The sequence below is a fragment of the Panthera tigris genome, chromosome F3 (genome assembly GCF_018350195.1).
Source record: "Panthera tigris isolate Pti1 chromosome F3, P.tigris_Pti1_mat1.1, whole genome shotgun sequence".
Taxonomy (NCBI): Eukaryota; Metazoa; Chordata; class Mammalia; order Carnivora; family Felidae; genus Panthera; species Panthera tigris.
The window spans coordinates 57,171,850-57,177,849 of record NC_056678.1 but is presented as its reverse complement, the minus strand read 5'-3'; the positions used below and the strand labels follow the sequence as shown (position 1 = coordinate 57,177,849).

Here is a 6,000-nt window from a genome sequence, read left to right as displayed (position 1 = left end):
ACTATCTACAGCTTTGTAATCCCTGCAGCGTCTGTCCACCCACTGCTGCTGTGATATCGTGGAAGAAGTCATAGACAATTCATATGTGAATGTGCATGGCTCTGTTCCAATAAAGCTTTGTTTATGGATGCCAAAATTGGACTTTTGTACAATTTTTACATGTCGTGGAATATTAATCTTCTTTTGATTTTTTGCGATCATTTAAAAGGTTATTTGTGGGCTGCACCCAAATAGGTCTTGGCCCGATGGCTGTAATGAGCTAACTGCAGCTCTAGTATATTTCCATCCTTCAACTTCACAGTGCTGGCAATGATCTTATTTGTTCCTTTGTTTTCCTCTGTGAGAACACCGTCACCTTGGGAGCAGGAACTCCATCATTAATGCCTAGAACTCTGCCTGGCTGACTCTCCAGGCTAGCGGTACCTCCCTCCCCTGCAGGCCTTGCCCACTCCCCAGAGCCCTCTTTCTCCAAAGGTTTATTCACCTTCCTCACTCACGCTGATAGCTTCCCTCTTAGGAATTCAGGGTTCATCTCAGGAGAAGGAGCCAGTACATTTGGCCTCTGGTTGGAATAGGAATCCTAGTTTTCAGTGAGGCAGGGACTCGGTTCTCTAGATCACGGCTAAAATCATTTTCATCACATCTCATTCACCTCAACTGGGAAAGGAGTGATCGCCTGCCGTAAATAGTATGAGATAGTCATACACTCAACCCCTGACACTGTTCAGGTGAGATTGACGGCAGTTTATTAGTTACACGTATTCACACTGTGGGGGGACAGGACACTGCATGCTGCGCAGGGCCATGTGGGGATTGCACTCAGGAAGGGGAACCAGCAGGGGCTACAGGAGGCAGGCTTTGTAGAGACAAGCAGGTGAAGTGACCCTTGTTTTCCCCCGGAGGATGTGGGACTGGCTTGCTTGAATACTTTGTGGGCTGGCAGGAAGGTGAAACCAATTCAGTTGAGGACTAGGTAGAATGCAGCAGGTCCAGCTAGAGGACCTAGAAGGTGGGGAGCCTTTCCTTCTGGGGCGGGGGAGCAGAAGGGGAACTCATAGCTAAGACTTTGGGGCCTTGGGGGGTTTAGAGAGATCAAAAATGTCATTGTAAGTCTTGCAGTATTCTAGCACAAAGCTTGGAACAATCAATATTTGTTGAATGATTGATTTCACTTACCCTTCATTCAGAATCTCTGTGTACCCAGCTCTATGTTAGTTGTGGTGGACAAAACAAAGACTAAGACACAATTATGTTTATATTACAAGATACTGAATAGTTACAGTGGATGTAACCGTGCTAGGATGGGTGTAGATCCCAGGATTTATTGGCAGGCTCCTGATGGGCCAGCATCTGGGTAGGATGGAAACAGAATGAGAGAGTTTTGTTGAATTAGTTCTATTCTTTTGTTCTCATTCAGTCATCCACTTACCCAGTCAATCAATCATCCAGGATCTGCTGAGGGTCCATCATGTGTCTGGGCTAGGGAACTGGGTTTTTGTGGTTTTAAATCTAATCTGGGAGACAAACTACAACCACGAAACAGAGAGGGAAGATTGCAACTAACGTATGAAGAGGAACACAGTAACATAGTCTAAATAGTCCACCTGAGAATTGCGGGAACACGGAGGCAGAACATGTTGTGTTCTCATGTGGGTGTGGGGTGTCAGGGGGCAACCTGGAGGGCCGCTTGGAGTTGAGGGGAGTAGTATACACATATTGGCAGCAGGGAGAGGGAAGGCAATCCAGGCATGAGTCATGCTCTGGTTGGTTTCCTTGCTAAGTAGATTTTTCACAGGGAAGAGCCATCTCCCATCCAACTACTTTCCTCTGTTGGATTTATGCAGCAGTGGACCACACGGTACCTTGTTTATGGGGGGATAAGGCTGTGTGTGCAGCTGAAGTTTAGTCAGACAGAATCTCTGACCAGAGCTTGGTCTTAACCATAAAGTATAGGCAGGAAGTGAGAACTACAAGTTCCTGGCTCTCCTGGCTCAGCTTAATTTGATAAGACTCTCTACTCTTCATTTCTTCTTTGTGTGGTGGGAATTTGGATACGTATTAATTTATCAAACATTTATTGAACAAGTGCTTTGCACTAGGCAGAAAGCCAGGGTCTGGCAAAAACAACAGTAATGACAAACAAATCTCTGTCCTTGAAGAACTTACAATCTGATGGGGAGAAATGACAGCATGACAAAAAAATAGCCCATAAAATTCGGTGCGATAAAGTAGAAGAGGGCTGCCAAGCCAGGGAATTCAAGGTTTTGACTCAGTCATCTTCTGGCTGTTAGTCCTTGGAAAAAATAGCTCAACCTATTTGCTGTTTGCTAAAATGAGACTAATAGTACAACCCCCTCAGAGTGTTATGGTGGCGATTAATGTTGTAAGAACTTCGGGTGGTGTCTAATAGCACTCCTTATTCTTGTTATTGTTTCATTGTAATAGAGGCACGTTCGGTGCACAGGGAGCACACACAGGAATAGGCAGGAAAGGATTCATGGAAGTTGTCCCATAAGTGGTGGCACCCGAACTGAGTCTAGAAAGAACAGTAATGATAACGGCGAAAGTGCACCTAATCCTCACAATAGGCCAGATACCATTCTGACGATCATGGATGGTTTCTTTGGATTCTCACAAGATTTCTCTGAAGTATGTGTGAATATTATCTCCATCATTACAGATAAGAGACAAGTAGGACTTAACCAGGCAGAGAAAGGGACTCTGGGGAAGGCATTTTGGACAGTGGCATGGGTAGAGTGGGTCAGGGATATGAAAGAACAGCCGGTGGCTGAAACTGGAGGCAGGGCAGTGTGGCTGGAGGGAAAAGGACGTGCGGGCAAGTGGTGTGGGATGAGCCTGGAGAAATAGGCAGGCCAGACAACCCTTGACATCTGAGGCTTTCCTGGACCCCCAACTGAACTGTCTCCAAGAACATTTTGGCCATCCACTCCCCGTTGTGTTGATGGGAAGCAGGTGCCATTGGACCCTTCTTCATTGGAATATGTGCTCTGCATTTATAAAAACACGTAGCAAGTTTCTTGGGAACTAATGGAAGGAACCATTCCAGAAAAGACTGGACAAAGGGACAGACGCATGACTACTAGTATCTCTCTTTTTACGTTGTCCAGGTCAAGTGATTTAAAATCCGAAATTTAAACTCACATAAAGACAAACTTGATTTCAAATTCAGAAGTACATGCACAGAAGTGGTTCTGGCTCAACTCTGTAATCTTCTCTAATGATTTCCTTTTTTCCTAGGTCTTGTTCTGGTCTTATTTCAGTCACTTGACCCAATGAAACACTGACTGACTTAATCTCTAATCCTTATATGTAATATATGTAATATAAACAAGCACTAAAAGGCATTTTTGACTAAGACGTATACAAAAAAACATGCAAAAGAGAAAAAAACTGATGAAAGCAACAAACCAGTGGAGAACAGTAACTCAAAAGCCCAACACCTAAGTCACGTTCATGGTGCTTGAAAGCATAGGAACCTTCTAACTGATAGGAACCCTAAAGCGACTAAACCAGGTGCGTACCATGTCAGGACAGACTGCTGGGCCGGCTTGATTTGAAAGCACAATTCATACCACAATTGATAGATTATCTCGTCATAGAGATCTTTGCCACCAGTCTGAAAATCCTTAGTCAAATGGTAATCTTTATCACTAAGTAAATGCTAGACCCTGACATTACGAAGAGGGAAATACTTTTACCCTTTAATTGGTGATAATGTAGAAGTTCGGGGAGGTTCTAGGTTGGCAAAACATCACACAGCACACTTAGCATCGGCCAGGAATAAGAAGCAGATGTGGGAGAGCCGCCTTGTAGATGTCCATGGCAGGTACGGGAGACAATGAGTTGGCTGCCCCAAATGACTCAGCACGTAAAACAGTTAGCCTAGCCCAGTGCTGACACGAACAGTGGGTGATTTGCAGTGGCTAAGCCACTGGTGAAGATCAGCCAAGCCAAACAGTTTCTTGGTGAGGGAGTCTCGAGGGGGTGCCTGCCAGGGCAGTCACGCTCTTCATTAAAGAGTGAAATAAGTCAGAGAAGGACAGATATCATATGTTTTCACTCACATGTGGATCTTGAGAAGATTAACAGAAGACCATGGGGACGGGGAAAAAAAATAGTTACAAACAGAGAGGGAGGGAGGCAAACCACAAGAGAGTCTTAAATACAGAGAACAAACTGAGGGTGGATGGGGGCGTGGGGGAGAGGGGAAAATGGGTGATGGGCATTGAGGAGGGCACTTGGGACGAGCTCTGGGTGTTGTACGTAAGCCAGTTTGGCAATACATTATATTCACAAAAAAAGAAAAAGAAAAAAAATCAATAAAAATAGAAAAGTCTCAGGGAAAAAAATAAAAAAAAAAAAGATGAGACTGGCCAACACGCAGAGCCTTACTTGGAGGTGAGTCCAAATCCTCCAAGAAGACTCTTCTTTCTTGGACCAGTAGGCAGGAGACATGCTTGCATTATTAGTTCATGGGATGAAATACATAGAATCAGAGGATATATTTGCTAGAAAAGCCCTGTTTATGTGGCTTGGAAGCGGCTGTTTTTGCTACCGTTTTTACTTAGTGATTTTGAATTGCTCTGCTGTGAATCCAACATGATATCAAAGAAGCTCCTTGATTATTGGGGGAAGAATCAATTAGGCAGAGCATGAAGAAGGCGCAGAGGCTTTTGTTCTGCTGCCCATGTATTCGCTCACGGAGCTCAGCCAAGTCACGACCATCATGTGTTTCTCTGTGCATGGTCTTCTATCTTTTTTATTCCCAACATTGAAAACTCTCTGTGCCCAGGAGATCATCTCTAGTCTTTCTTCCTCAACCGTTTTTGTGCAGAGAGAACCCAGTGCTTGGTGGGTTTGATGAACGAGGGTCTTGCAGGGTAGAGGCCCCAAGATCACAGCAGAGGCTGAAGGTGGTGGTGACGCAGGGAAAGCTGGTTGGGGCATGAGGGTGGGTGGAAGGGGAAGGACATACGTACTACCCAACACTTCGTATGACCTACGTGGTTTTGTGCGTCTTTTGCTTTTCTGACGTCACATCTCCCTGAATCTGTTCTCAGCTTCTCGGCGGCAGGGACCTTGTCTCCTCTTTTTATTCCCAGGGCCATGTCTAGCAGCTGCCGGATACCCAAGGATTTGCAATTGCCCGGGAAGGCCATAAAGCAAGACCTGAAATTGAAGAATATACAGTTAATCATTATTGCCTTTCTCTTTCCCCTAAATTTTGTGATTCATTTTCTCATAAGGGATACCCTGATTACTCATTTTCTCTTGATAACAGCAGTTGTAAATATAAGGCCCCTCGGTGTTATTGTACCCATTTCAGGACACTCCCCACCTCTGGATTGCTCTGGGTCTAGGATTGTGCAAAACTGGCTTTCTGACTGGACAGCTCTTGTTCCAGTTCAGGAAAGTGAAAGGCACAGGGAGCTCTGCCCCCTCATGAATCCCTTTGGTGTCTTTCTGACCTCACCCCGCTGCCCCCAACTTGCTGATCTGGTATTGATTTGGGGCGGTATCTCCAGAGCTGACCTAGACTGGAAAAGTATGTTGGAGTGGTTGTCCGGGAAGTGCTTTTCGCTTAACTTTCCCAACTTGAATGTTGAATCTGCTCCGTCTTTAGCTAATTAGCAGAACTCCTTCTATAGTCTTTTCCTTTCTTTTCTGATAGGAACCTAGTCTGTCTGGCACATACTAGGCACTCAATAAATATATACTGTGAAACAAATATGTCACACTAATTTCAAAAACAGTAATGAAAAATAATATTTATTGAACAGCAAGTTTGTGCCCGACATTGTGTTGAAGGCTGCGTGTATGTTTCATTTACTCCTCACTAGAACTATACGAGAAGAATTTTAATGTGCTGAGGAGGGCAAGGATCAGAGGATCTGCAGTGTTTTCCGAAAATACCTCCACCAGCAGAGCCAAGTTTTGAGCCGCGCTTGGCGTTCAGTTAAGGTTTCAAAATCCGAGGTG

At 44.8% G+C, this 6,000-nt stretch overlaps 1 long non-coding RNA gene across 1 annotated transcript in view; it reads left to right on the top strand.

Annotated features, from left to right (window-relative positions):
• The first annotated feature begins 433 nt into the window (after positions 1–433).
• Positions 434–6,000, top strand: part of LOC122236003 — a 47,451-nt gene continuing 41,884 nt past the window's right edge. The window contains exon 1 of the long non-coding RNA XR_006214204.1: positions 434–728. This is a non-coding gene — a long non-coding RNA (uncharacterized LOC122236003). The remainder of the gene's footprint in view (positions 729–6,000) is intronic.